Below are 15,154 nucleotides of genomic sequence, written 5' to 3' on the forward strand. Positions count from 1 at the left end.
ACAGGCCAAGGGGTTCCATACTCAGGGGGACTTGTGTCATACCCTGGCTCTCCTGCTTTCTACCCGTGTGAGCTTGGCCAGTGATTTCACCTTCGGAGCCTCAGTTTTCCCATCTGACAAACAGGGAGAACGGTACCTACCACATAAGACTGTAGCAGGATTAATGTGACAATGCACCATGAAGCCTGGCACAGGGCCTGGCACACAGGTAACACTCAGCGAAGGTTGTCATCGCTGCTGTTCTTGCATTACCCCTCGTTTGTGTCAGGCAGCCTTTGTGCTGGACCCAGTGATAAACTCGGGACACAGTGACCCAGGGACCTAGGGTCCCAGGGTCCCAGGGACCCAGTGATAAACTCGAAGAACAGGGGTTCTTCAAGGAACTCACAATCCGATGAGGAACCATGGCAACAGACAGCTTTCAAAAGCAAAAAAAAAAAACAAACATTCTAATGGAGGAGAGAACAAGATACAGTGGGAGCACCAGGGAAATACAGTGGGAGCACTCAGGGCGCTCCATGGGGCAATCAGGGAGGTCATCCCGGAGCCGGCAGAGCTTGAGTGGAGGCTTGCCGAGGAGCAAGTTTTTACCAGGCAAATCCAGGTGATGAAGGAGCAGCTCTCTGTCTGCGGTTCTCTAGTCCTGTGATATGGTGGGGGTGGGAACGAGGCTTGTCCTGTGGCCAGTGTCTCACCAGGGCTCCAAAAGCTGTGGACGAGAGGGTCCCGGTACCCAGATTCCTCAATGGAGGGTCAGCCCACCCTGCAGGACCAGCAGAGGGTGTGCTCCCAGACGTGTCCTGCCAGCCTCTGGCCCCCACCCACCCACAAGAGAGACTTGTCATTCCGCTCTGCTTCTCTTCTCTCCTCGAAGTCAAGTGAGGAGGGTTTCCGGAGCACTGTTCAGAGAGCTTGACACATGAGCCTTGACTTTGGGAGACACAGGGACCGGAAGGGCTCTCACACACAGTCTCTCACAGCAAGGGGCTGTGCGTGGCGGCAGAGCGGTGAGGGCCGGGGCCGCGCTGGGAACGGCTCGCTGCCTGGGTAGACTGGACAGAGGATGCCTGATTATCCGGGGGACCTGATGGGGGCCTGCCTGTCTGAGCTGGTGTCCCTCTGCCCGAGGACCACTTTGGGGGCGGTGAGGAGATCCCAACAGAGCGGGGACAGCTGGAAAGCAACAGGGAAGTTGCAAACCAGAAGAGGCCCTGCCTCATCGGGGGAAATCCAGGTGAGAGATCCCCAGAGGAGGAGGTTTCCTGAAAAATCTCCCGGAGAATCCCATGAATTAAGATCAACTTGGGACATCCGCCATGGCCAGAGTGTCCCCAGGCTGGGTTACAACCGTATCAGGCAAGGAGGGCCTTTTCTGCCCTCTTTCCTGCTCTGCACTCCACTCTGGAGGGGCCACAGCCAGCAGCGGGTGATGGTCATGGAGGGAGAGCAGCGCCCTCTTCAGGTTTCCATTTTCTGAGGCAGGACTAGCTTGAAAGAAGGGTCTCCTTCTAGACTGGGAAGATTTCAGAGTTTTAATATTACTTTGAGCTGTATTAAAAAAAAAAAATGTGTGTGGGGCGCCTGGGTGGCTCAGTCAGTTAAGCGTCCGACTTCGGCTCAGGTCACGATCTCGCGGTCCGTTAGTTCGAGCCCCGCGTCGGGCTCTGGGCAGATGGCTCAGAGCCTGGACCCTGTTTCCGATTCTGTGTCTCCCTCTCTCTCTGCCCCTCCCCCGTTCATGCTCTGTCTCTCTCTGTCTCAAAAATAAATAAACGTTAAAAGAAAAATTTAATAAAAAAAATAAATGTGTGGATGACGTACATAAAATTAGACAGATTAGTATAAGCAGCCCCCATTACCCATCATCCACTGCAACGATAATCAGGTCATACCAATCTTGTTTCATCTCCACCCTCAGCCCACCGCCTCTAATGTAATTTTGCATCAAATCTATGAAGAAGAGTAGAACGACTTCCTGCTTGCCTCTGAAAAATGAAAAATAAAAAAAGTCAACCTCCTCTACTGATTGATTAGGGCTCTCAATTTAGGGTGTAAACCTGGAATCAAAGCCGGCAGGACCCATGGAGTCCTTACACTGAAGGTGGGGTTCGTATCTGCTTCTTTTGTCATCGTGCCCACTACTCAGGTTGTGGAATCAAGGTAATGCTGGCTTCATAAGTTTTCCTTCCATTTCTATTTTTTGGATATCGTGCCCACTACTCAGGTCAGTGCCAGGCACGTAGTAGGTGCTCAATAAATCATTCTGGAGCGTCTCATTCTATCTGTTCCTCTGTTGCTATTCCAGGCAGCGGCTCTCCTGTGTGCATCAGCTGCACAACAAATGATGTTTTAGTCTAAACGTGTGTGGTGAAATATTTGTAATAAAAATCTTTTGTTGTTTGTCTGAAACTCACCTTTGACTGGGACTCCTGTGTTTTAGCTAGCAACCCTAGGTGGGTCTTGCTGTCTCCTTGATTACCTGGGGCTCCTGGAGAAGCATTCTCAAACCAGCTTGCATCAGAATTACCTGGAGAGCTTGTTAAAACAGATTTCTGGGCCTCACACCCAGAGTTTCTGATTCATAAGTCTGGGGTAGAGTCCAAGAATCAATCTTTCTTTCTTTCTTTCTTTCTTTCTTTCTTTCTTTCTTCTTTCCTTCATTCCTCCCTTCCTTCCTTCCTTCCTTCCTTCCTTCCTTCCTTCCTTCCTGTCTTTCCTTCTTTCTTTCTTTAAACTTTATGCCCAACATGGGGATCAAGAGTCTCATGCTTCACTGACTGAGACATCCAGGCACCCCAGTTAAAAACTTTCATTTCTAACAAGTTCCAGGGTGATACTGATGCTGTGGTCTTGGGGCCACATTCTGAAAACCACTGTTCCTGGACTCAGTGCATTACCCTAGAGAAACTCATGAACAGGATACAGTAAAGCACAGTGATCCAAAATGGCCACAAGAGGGCAGAAACGCCCCACTAGTTTGGCCTCAGGCCCCTCACTGTCTTGGGTCTGAGTTTACTCTGAGTTTGCTGAGCATTTGCTCTGGCCTGACCACGTCCAGGGCTCTTGCTATGACAAAAACATGGGTCAGACTCAGTGCCTGCTTTTGAGGAGCTCAAGGTCTGGAGAAGGAGACAGGTGTGAACGGGCAAACACAATTGGTGCTGAGGTGGTGAGAAGCGTGGAGTGGAGTGGGGAGGCTCTGGGAGCCCAGAGGAGGCTGGGGGTAGTCAGGCAGGCTTCCTGGAGGAGCTTGTCTCCTGAACCATGAATAGAAGTCACCCAGTTGGGGAGAAGAGGAGAAAGGACAATCTGGGCTTAGGAACCCTCGATGCAAGGGCACACAGGCTGGGAGGTATTTGGTATGTTCAAGGGGGTAGTGCAGGAGCAGGGAAGAGAATGGGTGGGTGAATGCCTAATGAGGCTGGCAGCAGCTTGGCTGGATCCTGAGAGTCTCAGGGAGCTTCTAGAGGGTTTTAACTAGATGCTAGGGGAGGGTGTGGTGGAGGGACCAGAGGCAGGGAAACTAGTGAGGAAGCCGGTGCAAGGGTCTGGGGAAAAGGTGACCAGATGAAGCAAGAATGGCAACAGTCTCTCATTTATTCGTTCGTTTCTTCATTCATTCATTCATTCCACGCAATTATGGAACAACTTCTCTGAGCCGAGCCCTGGGCTGGGTTCTGGGCCTTGGTGGTGCTCAAGACAGACAGCTTCTGGCCTTCTCAGAGCTTAAATTCTAACAGGACAGGCCACCATCCAACAGCCAATGGCACAGTGAGGCAGCTGTGGTCTCTGGGGACAGTACAAGGGATGCTAAGGAAGCCAAACGTACAGGCAGAGGTGAGGGTGGGAGGTATGACCCAGGAGAGTCCCTGACCCAGAGATCACAGATGCTTCATTCAGCCAGACCCTGGCACCTTCCCCACTGCAGTTCAGAGCTAACAATATGGTCTTTGAAGGCTGCTGCCACTGCTGGAGGTCCAGCCTTTCCTGCCCCCGGCCTCCCTTAGCCACACAACCCTGGCCTTTAGCAAGCAAGAAAGAAGGATTATATGCAGGTGCCAGGAGCTGGGCCCACTCCTCGACCAGAGTCAGTCTGGCCTCCAGCTCCAGGCGACTGCCCAGGCAGGCACCTTCTCCAAACATCCGGGGCTCTCTTCCTAAGCATGTGAAGTATGGGCCAGCTCGAAGTTGAGGAGATGGAGGAGATGACCTTAAGTGCCAAGGAGATGCTCTGTGAGGCTGTCCCGGAGCGTACCACATTCATCCGCAGAGGTGGGATTGGCCCCATGAGTAGAGTTCGTTAAAATCAAGCTAACTGGAGCATTACTTTCTAGAAAGGTGGCCTTCTTGCTCCTCCGAGAACATGCCGAGTTCATTCTAGCCTTGAGGGCTTTGCACATGCAATTCTTTCTGCTTGCTCTCCTCCACTCTAAGGACTTTACAGGGTTGGCTTCTGTGGTAGGAGAATAACGGCCCTCCAAAGATGTCTGTGTCCTAATCCTGGATGTGTTCATTCACAAGGTAAAGGAGATTAAATTACGAATATGAAGATGGGGAGATGACCCTCGTGGCCCAATGGAATCACAAGAGTCCTTGTAAGAGGGAGGTGGGGAGAGGGGTTCAGAGTCAGAGAAAGAGACATGATGGTACAACAGGGGTCAGAGGAAGGGGGAGATATGATGATACCTTTGAAGATGGAGGAAGGGGCCACAGGTCAAGCAATGCAGGCGGCTTCCAGAAGCTCCAAAGGGCAAGGAAACAGATTTGCGCCTCAAGGCCCCAGAAGATACACAGCCCCGCGGACCCATTTTAGTCTTCTGACATCTAGAACTGTAAGATAATACACTTACATTATTTTAAGCCACTAAGTTCATAGTAACTTGTTATAGCAGCAACAGGAAACAAATACAGCTTATCATTCGGGTCTTGGGCCACCCCATATAAAGTAGCTGGCCTCCCACCTCCACCCACCTGTTTTCATTTCTGCATAGGCCTTATCGTGACCTGAAGTTATCATACTTGGCTCTTAGTTTATAGCCTGTCTCCCCCAGCCTGTGCTGTGAGGCTCCTTGAGAGCAAAGGCCTTGCTGTGGTCACATAGTGAACACAGGTGCATAGAGGATTCTCCATAAATATTTGTTCCACAAAAGAAAGAAGGAAGGAATACAAAGAATATGGTCTTTGTCCCATGCACACAGAAAGCAAGGGAAGGGAGAGGCTTTGGTGGGCCAGGGGAGGCCTCCAGGCCAGGAGAAAGCAGAATAGAGGGACAGAGGCGTGGGGGGTGAGGGAGATGGCCGCGTGGGGGGTGAGGGAGATGGCCACGTGCGTGCCTGTGGGAGCAGATGGCACCTAACACAGACGCTGTGCACGTACGTTCCCATTTATAGGGCTTTCCAGTTTCAAACTCAGCAACTTTTTTTTCTTTTGTCCCTCAGAACAGAAACCCTTGTTCTCACTTCACAGATAGGGCACTGAGGCTCTGGACAGTGATCAGAAGGTGGAGAGACACCCAGGCACCTCTCTTGCAAGGACTCCGTGGGACGTGGGAGGTGCCTGAAGGTTCACCTGCCCCCAGCCTTGCCAATACCTCCTCGCAGGCTAGTTCTGCTGGCCAGGCCATCTTCCAGCCATTGCCCTGCCATTCCCTCTTCCCCCGCTGCCTCTCCTCTCCTCTCCTCTCCTCTCCTCTCCTCTCCTCTCCTCTCCTCTCCTCCCCTCTCCTCCCCTCCCCTCCCCTCCCCTCCCCTCCCCAGGCTGGGTCTAGGGTGAGGCCAGGGAGGCATTCACTTGGGTGCAAATTAAAAGGGGCATCAAAACCTCAGTAACCAAGAGAAATAGCATCTGCAATATTTTAATAACCATTTTTAACGTTTATTTATTTTGAGAGAGAAAGAGAGACCGCGTGAGTGGGGGAGGGGCAGAAAGAGACGGAGAGAGAGAGAATCCCAAGCAGGTTCCACACTGTGAATGCAGAGCCCAAGGCAGGGCTCAAATTCACAAACCGTAAGATCATGACCCGAGTTGAAATCAAGAGTCAGATGCTTAACAGACTGAGCCACCTGGGTGTCCCAATTTTTTTTTTTTTTTTTTGGAATCAAAGGTAATGCAAAAAGAAATCCACAATGAGCAAAATACCAAAATCTCAACTATATATATATTTCTCTTTTGGCTCAGGCTCCAATATGGCTTGACACAGTACTGTTTTACTGATCTTGCCCAGATCGGCTACGTGATGCATGGGGCTCCTTCCTCAAAAATTATTCAGAATTTCAAGATGGCAACAGCAGGACATTTACCCAAGTGTGGGGCCCTTGGGAGGCCACACAGGTTATACACCCATGAAGTGAGCCTGGATCCTGACTTTATTTAAAATATTTATACTTTGTTCATCTTGGGTTTTTCCTTTTGCATTGGTTTTGATTTTTGAAAATATTACTTCTCTTGATTACTGTGGGTTTGAGGGTTGCCATTGATTGTGCACCTGAGGAGAGCACCCTCACCCTCTCCACGTCTTCTCTACTTGGCGTTAGCTCCTTATCAACCCCAGGCAGTCTCCTCCAAGAAGTCTTCCCTACCCACCCCTCCACACTGGCAAGGTGTCAGGCACTTTTGGGCTCTGCAGCCCTCTTCCTCCTCCCCTGGTCACACCTCCAAGCATCTCCTGTGAGACCCGTTGCTTAAGAACAGAAAGGGGACTATGTAGGGGTAGTGCCCAAGATTTGGGCAACTCTGAGTTCTGGCCATCAGTGATGCCAGCGTCAGCCTCCTGATGCCCTCAGGTGTGGCCTGTTTGCTGCAATGGACAGAACCCCAGACCCTAAGCGGGGAAACCTGGCTTCATTCAAATCCAGGCTCTGTCATTCCTGGGCTGTTTGAGGCTCAGTTTTCCCATTGCAAAATGGGAATTAAAATACCTACCTCCAGGAGAGTTATGGGACTTAACAAAGAATGCACAGGGTGAGCATCATAAATACTAGTTCCTTTCCTCTGTGCTTGGTCTGGGGGCTCAGACTGGTCAGCTGTGCCGCTTCCCGCGCCAGTCCCCAATCTCTGAGCTCTTTCCCCGCAAGTCTCTGTCCCAGATTAAGAGATGGATAAACAGGCTCAGAGGGATCAGGGATTTGCCCAGAGTCGCATACAGAGTCAGAGGCTAAGCACAGCGGGGAACCCAGGACCAGATGCTCAGCCCCCGCTCTGCAGGTGCTCAACTCCTCCCCTCCTGCTTCGCCGGCCTGGCCTCCGGCAGGCTGGGCTTGAGGGGAACCGCTGAGCCGGCGCAGCATTCGCGGGCCCCTCCCCCGCCTCGCGCCCACACACACATGCACAGAGTGGAGGGCTCTGGGTGCTTCCATGAAAGGCGTGTTTCCCTCCTGAGTCAGAACAGACAGCTTTGGGGCGTGGCTGGGCTGCAGTCCCAGGGCTCGAGCCTGCGCCGGTCCTCCCTCCCTGCTGGAACCTCTGGGCAGCGGCCTGCACAGCTGCAGCCCCTCAGCCGGGCCTGCAACGATAGGCCCACGTTGCATCAGCGTGGCCTGTCTCTGCGCCGGCCCCCGCCTGCCAGCCAATGGGGCCTGGCCGAGTGTACAGATCCCGGCTCGGACCCACCCCACCCACCACGGAATCAGGGCAGCCTTGTCCTCCCTCCGCGTTCTCAGCGAGGGAGGAGGGGGCCCTCTCTGCACAGCATCCAGCATGGCCTTGTTCCTCTGCCCCCAGCCCCACCTGCCAGCTCCACCCTGATTCTCCTTCCTGGCAGTGGCAGAGATGCCCCCTCCGCCTGGACGGGGCCTGATTCTCCCCAGCCTGTTTTTCTCACGCTCTGTATCTGCTCTCACCCACACCTTCCAGCCCACCTTGTCCCTTACTCCACTGTGCTCCCAAGTCGTCCTCTCCGGCCTGGCCTTCTCTCTCTGAGTGCCAGGCTAAGGGATGCTGCCTCCTCCTGGATGTCTCCAAGCTACAACCACCTTCCCTCCCAGGGTCCATCTCAGGAAGAGGACAAAGTGCCATCACCCAGGCCCGACATCCCAGAGTCCTCCTTCCCCCTGTTCCTGGGCCCTTCATGCTCAGTCCACCCCTAGGACCTCTCTAGCCCCATGGTTCCTGCCTGGGTCCAGGCGCTAGCATCTTGCTCTGGGTTATTGTGACAGTCTCCTCTCTGGCTTCTATCACTCTCCACTCAGCAGGCAGAGAACTACTTGAAAAACACCAATGTGACCTTGTCCGTTCCCTGCTAAATTGTCATCAGGGAGAAGCTCCAAGCTTCCCAGCCCCCAGAGCTCCTGGGAGACCCCTGGCTGGCCATCCTCTGCAGCTTTACCCACACATACTCCTACCCCCTCATGTGGTGACCTTTGTTGGGACCCTCCCTGCCTGCCCTGGCGGCTTCCCATGAAATGCTGTCAGGACCTAACTCATTTTAGCCTGAGGCCTAAAGCCAGCAGGCTTGTGGTAGTGGAAAATGACAGGCCTGGCCAGATGCGATCGAGCCCCAGCCTCCCAACCTCCCCAGAGCTGCAGTGAGGGCCTCTGAGCCCCAGGCCCCATTGGCTTGCCCTTCCCTACCCCCTACTCAGACAAAGGTCCTTCAGACCTGGCTTGACCTCCCATTGGATGTTCTTTTCCCATTCACTTCATTGATTTTTAAAAACTGATTATAAAAGTAATATATGCTATTGAAAAATTTCAGAGAAGCAGAGAGGAGAAAATAGAAATAACACCAACTTCTCTCTCCAAAGATAAATAGTGTTAAACCACTTAAGAATATTTCCTTCTGGCCTTTTTCTATGAATATTATACACATTTCTCTATGTCTGTTATTAGTACACATTCATTGAAAAAATAAAACAATTTCAGGGGCACCTGGCTGGCTCAGTTGGTAACGCAGATGACTCTTGATCTCGGGTCGTGAGTTTGACCCCACGCTGGATATAGAGATTACTTAAAAAAATAAAATCTTTAGGGGCGCCTGGGTGACTCAGTCGGTTAAGCGTCCGACTTCGGCTCAGGTCATGATCTCGCGGTCCGTGGGTTCAAGCCCGGCGTCGGGCTCTGTGCTGACAGCTCAGAGCCTGGAGCCTGTTTCGGATTCTGTGCCTCCCTCTTTCTCTGACCCTCCCCTGTTCATGCTCTCTCTCTCTCTCTCTGTCTCAAAAATAAATAAATGTTAAAAAAAATTTTTTTTAAATAAAAATAAAAATAAAATCTTTAAAAATAAAGAATAAAAAATAAATAAAACAACTTCAAACAGCAGACATGTTTTAAAAATTAAGTGGAAAATCATCTAATAACAAGAGTGGGCTTTTTGGTGAGGTATGAACATACTTCCATTCATCTGTGCCTCTGCACATAGCATTTTCGTAGATATGATGTTTTATAAGCTGCTCTGTTTGAAAAAAAATTTTTTTTAATGCTTATTTATTTTTGAGAGACAGAGACAGAGTGTGAGCAGGCAAGGGGCAGAGAGAGAGACACAGAATCAGAAACAGGCTCCAGGCTCTGAGCTGTCAGCACAGAGCCCAACGTGGGGCACAAACTCACAAACCATGAGATCATGACCTGAGCTGAAGTCAGACGCTTAACCAACTGAGCCACCCAGGTACCCCTATAAACTGCTCTATTTTTTATTCACCAATCCATTGAGCTGTCTTTCACTGAGGACTGAAACAACTTCCTCCTTTATGATGGCTGCCCATGGTCCCTCCTTTACTGACATTCTCCAATTTTCAGCCCTTACAAACGAGGCTGTAATGACTATCCTTGTACCTGTACCTATGCTCATATTTTCAAAAATAATTTCCTTCAGCTAAATTAAAAAAAAAAAAAAACTGATCTTTTTTTTCAAAAAGAACACAAATAACTTAAAATATAAAAAATGTGTGAATACGTAATGCATTCATATACAGTAGACCCTAAAACAACACAGGGATTAGGGGTGCTGACCCCCCCACCCCCACAGAGTCCCGAAATCCACATATAACTTTTGACTTCCTCGGAACTTAACTGTTAATAGTCTCCTGTTGACCAAGAGCCTTACTGATAACATAAAGTCAATTAACACATATTTGTATGATATATGTATTATATACTGTATCCTTACAGTAAAGTAAGCTAAAGTAAAGAAAATGTTTTTAAGAACATGGTAAGGAAGAAAAAATACACTTATAGTATTGTACCGTATTTATCAAAAAAAAGTCTGCATATAAGTGCACCCACGCAGTTCAAACCCACGTCATTCTGGGTCAGCTGTAGTCCAAAAATAAGTCTCACCCCTCCCCCTTTCTCCTGTCCCTCCAGTCCTTCCCCTGAATGGAAGGAATGTTACCTTCCTTCCTCACCCACCTGCAGGGATGGTCTGTGTGTGCATCTAACAGCAGTGAATCGTCACATTATCCGTCACTTTGCCCTTCCATATCAGTATCAGGACATAAAGAACTTCCTACTTTTTGTTTTTTCCAGCTTCTTGGTATTCCTACTCCCTACCAATAGATAGGTTGTTTCCAATTTTTGCTATTACAAACAATGTTGCAGGGAATTACTCAGTAACAGGTCTTTAAAGCTCCCAATGCAAACTGCCTTCTAGAAAGGGTGTGCCTCTCTCTCTCTCTCTTTCAAAAATTAATAAATATTAAAACAATTTAGAAAGGGTGTGCCAATTTCTCCTCCTGCAAGAACACGTCTTCCTGTTTAAAATGAAATCCCTCAGAGCCTTCTAGATCCTGCTCATATCCGCATGTTACAGATGAGGAAAGTGAGGCACAGAGAGGTGACTTTCCAAGATCACTCAATGAGAGGTAGCACCCAGACTTTCTAACAACTCCCAGGTTGGGCTCCTGCCCCTCTATGGGCTGCCGTCCTCTGCCTGGGCCTCCCCAGGCAAGCCGCCATGCCACTCACAATGCTTTGCTATCCTCTCGTGTGTATGCAAGGCCAGGTGTGAGTGAAAACAACAGGATGGCCCTCAGAGGACACAGCAGGAGTGGCCCGGAAGGACTGGACCAGGCCGAGAAGAGGCAAGCAGAGTGTGGAGTGGAGAGCCCAATGTCATTCGGAGTTCTCAGAGTGCTCTCCAAGTCCTTGTTTCATCTGTGCTTCTCATTATCTTCGAGATTATCATTGCCAGTTTACAGAGGGGGCTCTAGATCACGGGCACAAGGCTAAAACGTAGCAGAGCTGGGATAGGATCCAAGCCAGGGCTTCCTGTATTCATAACACAGAGGAGGCTGCACTGGGCTGAAGTAGGTTAGGGCTGGGGTGTGGTTGGGTGGTCAGGATTCAGGGGTCCCTTTTCCGAGTGTCAGAGATGGTAAGACAGGGAGGTCAGCCCTGTGGGTGAGGTGGGCATCACCACCATTACAGCTGCTGGTGTCACCTAGAGGAGAGGAAGAGAACTGGGAGCTGGGTGAGGGGGTGAGGGAGACGGTGGGGGTGGGGAAAGGGCCAGGCAGTATTTAACAAGCCTCTACCACCCTACCAGCCCCCCAGCCTTGCAGGCAGCTGGAGCTATTTCCATGGGGCTGCCAGAGGAGGCCTCGGAGGGAGAGGCTGGGGGAAGGGAGGGACCTACTGATCCACTCAGAATAAAATGTGCTCCCCCACTCCTAAAGCTGAGCTTTCTTAAGAGCGTCCTCCCTTGCTCTGGCCCTGAAAAGGCAGAGCATCTCTAGCCAGGGGCACCAAGGACCTGTCTTTGCAACCTGGCACTCCTGATGCAAGGTGACGAGGGCAAAGAAGGGGCTTGGACTTTCTCCAGGGACCAGTGGGAGCCGCGGAAGAGCTGGTACAATGGACGGAGCCCCCCGCTGGGGTCAGGAGCTCTGTGCCTGTGTTTGTCAACTGGCAGGGAGTAGGGTGGCAAGAAGAAGTCGCACCCTGTCATTTGACAAATGGAAACTGAAACTCAGAGACTAAGAAGTAACTTCGCCAAGGCGTGAAGGGGTGGAGAGATGAGAGTAGAATCCCAGACTTCCTGGCTGTGCCCTTTCGCCTGGGCCTGTACACGGGCTCCTATTAGGCATGTGTGCTATGTGTGGTGCATCCGTGTTGCTGGAGAATATGCAGACACGTGCGCATAGGTGCTACGGGTGTACGCGGATTGCACGAAGGGGCCGCAGTAGGCGGATGGACACACGTGCATCCGCGGTGTCGTGTCGGTGGGCGTGTTGTGTCTCCTGGGTGTTGTGTCAGGCATGTGAGCGAGGGCATTGGACTTCCCGTGTGACTTCCCTCCACGCCAGGACGGCAGAGGGGTGGGGGGTGGGGCAGGCCTGCTTTGGGAGGAGGAGGGGAGAGATCCCATGCCCGCCCTCCTCACCCCCACACGGGCCTCCCACCCTTCGACGTGGCAGCTGGCAGGAACGCCCTTTCAGTCGCAAGGCCCCACACTCCACTGAGAGAACCCGAGATTGCAGAAATTGCGTTTCCCTGACTCATGCTTTGGGCTGCGAGCATATTCTTGGCTCCTGGACAGCATCTCAAAGAACTGCCTGTGGTGGCCCTGGCCCTCTGAGGGAAAGGGCCCACAACGGATTGGTTTCCAGAGCCTTCTTTGGCTCCAGTTTTATCCCATGTAAAAAGGAAAAAAGCATTGCACTTCCTTCCAATTAATGTCCTATAATTAAGAGTGAGATACCAGTTGGGTGCCCAGCGAGGCCAGCCGTAGCAAAGTGCCCCATAAACGTCATTTTTCTGTCCTCCCCTTTCCCTACCTTCCCTTGGACAAATAGACTTAGTTTAAGTCTCAGGGCTGAATGCAACTCATTGTGTGCTCCTACATACTCCACTTAGCCTCCCTGAGTCTCAGTTTCCTCAGTTTTAAGATGGTGACATTCCTACTTACCCTGAAACAGTTAAATATGATATGAGTACGGTGAACACTTAAATGATCTTTTATTTTTTGTCCTAGGATGCTGTGGGGCAAGGACGTGTGAATCTAGCCACTGGGGCCAGAGCAAGCTGTTCCTGTAACCCCTGGTGAACCGGGGCCTGCCCATCTGGCTGGGTCAATTAGAAGCTGGTTTGGGGGAAGGAGGACTGGGGGTCCAATGTCTGGGCTCTGGCCCAGCTTGATCTCAGACTTGCTGTGTGATCTTGGGCAAATTTCCACCCCTCCCTGGGATGGGATAGATGTGGGGGGCAGGAACAGCTCCTGCAGGCAGCCGAAGGCACTGAAGGAATCCAGATCTGAAATGCTGGAAAGTCTCTCTGCAATGCAAGAGTGTTTCCTCCCTCCAAAAAGAGTGCTTTTTCAAGACAGTGCAGCCCGGGAGTGTGGGGGAAGGGCCACAGCCAGGCTTGGGCTAGGCTCAGAGCTAAGAATAATGTGGCAAAGTCTCTCAACATTTTTTTTTGCTGATCTTGGAAATTTAAAGGAGCCGTTGTCTTTCTTCACGGAGGCGGTGCTTGGAGCTCCAACGACTCAGGCAGCCACCTCCCATCACTCACTCACTGTGCTTACCAAGTTCCTCTTCTGGGCATGCGCTATGCTGGGTACCGGGGACCCTGAGTAGGAGGCCGGGGTCTCCAGTGACACTCAGTGACAATACAGGGTGATGACACGTCAATCCTGCCATAGAGGAGGCTTCTGACCCAGTTTGAGCTACAGTAGCGATCTGGTAAGACTGCCAGAGGGTCCTCCAGACCCAGCCTTTTCCTTAGGCATCAGGAGATTCTCTCTCTGTGAATGGGGGTATTAGTCCTTTCTACTCTGACCTTCTAGGATTCTAGGTTTATCTAAGGGCAGGAGCCTTGGCTTACTCTTCCCCCTCAGGGCAGTCACTGAGAGTCACAGCATTCAGCTTACCCCTAAAAGTGTTGGTGAGGCCTCAGAGAGCTAAGAGATGGAACAGTGAGGAAGAAAGGGAATCTGTTCGATTTTGACAATCTAGACCTACTGGAAACCAAGACCAACCTTTCGTTTATTCCACCAGCTTTGACGGACTCTTAGTGCATGGGCTGATTGCCATCTGAGGACCAAGCTGGGCGTGGGGGTGGGGTGGAGGGCGGGGTATGGCGTGTGACCCAGGCAGTTTCCTTGGATAGCAAAGACTTATCCTTAAAAGCAATACACAATTAAGGCAGGAAAGCACGTGAGAACCATGACAGCCACTCCAAGGAAACAGACACCCCTCTATAGAGGAGCAATTTTGTTAATGATCAGACCTATCCTAAGAAAGAATACTGAGCTGCCTCTGTGGGACTCCCTGTTCCTGGAGGTGCTGTGTGCTTGCCTTTGGGATACTGTTGAGAGGCTTCTGCCTGGGGCTGTGCCCAGGAATCCACGACCTCTGAGATGCCTTGCAGCCCAGAGCCCCTGCTTCTTTTCTTCTAAGATTCTCTGACTATGAGATTTAACACTCTAAGATTCCTTAGATGGATTCAAAGATTCCATGGGGGTTCAAGTAAGATATCACCTTCTATGATGGTCACTTCAGGATTCAAGTTCTCTCCAATTCTGACCCTGATTCACAGAGTCTGAACCTCTTCTAATCTAAGATTTCTCACAGTCTGTGTAATCAGACTTTGAGCAGCAGCCCCTAACCCAGACTTCCAAGTTAGTCACCAGCAGCAGACTGGGGTGGCCAGAAAGGGCCCTCCCCCCACCCCTCTGCCAGGGACCCAGATGATTCATCCACTGGGTGCTGGGATTCATTTGTTCCCCACGATCCAAGGATGCACCAGGAAGAAAGAAGATACTCAGGATAGTTTATTGATTGAATGAATGAATGAATGAGTGAGTGAATGAAGGGTCTCTCTACCCTGTCCCTTCCTCTCCACATTGTGCCCATTTGTTATCTATCCCTTCACTATTAGAAGACTTGCGGGAGGTATGGGCATGTCCTAAATAATCTTCTGCTGCCTTCTTGAGTTCCGTACTAACCTGCATGTTTCCTTCTCATCATGTACATCCTTGAGGGCAGGGACTTTGTCCTTTTCTCAGCTCTATCTGTAGCACCTAGAAGAGAATTGAATATCCAGCTTAGCTCAGAGCTCAAGGGACTATCAGTTGTGGGAGGGTGGGGTGAGAGGGGTTGATAGACCTGGAGCCATGGGAGGAAACTCCGACAAGGAGGGGGCAGGGATAACCAAGGAGAGAGGGAGCCAGACTTACAGATGGGAAGGAAGCAACGAATGACAGCACCACATTTCATAG

General features: G+C 51.0%; 1 protein-coding gene across 1 annotated transcript in view; it reads left to right on the forward strand.

Annotated features, from left to right (window-relative positions):
• RPS3 (ribosomal protein S3) overlaps positions 1 to 15,154 on the forward strand; it is a 780,806-nt gene that overhangs the window by 131,169 nt on the left and 634,483 nt on the right. The gene's annotated exons all lie outside the window — the stretch shown is intronic.

The sequence above is a fragment of the Panthera uncia genome, chromosome D1, assembly GCF_023721935.1.
Source record: "Panthera uncia isolate 11264 chromosome D1, Puncia_PCG_1.0, whole genome shotgun sequence".
Taxonomy (NCBI): Eukaryota; Metazoa; Chordata; class Mammalia; order Carnivora; family Felidae; genus Panthera; species Panthera uncia.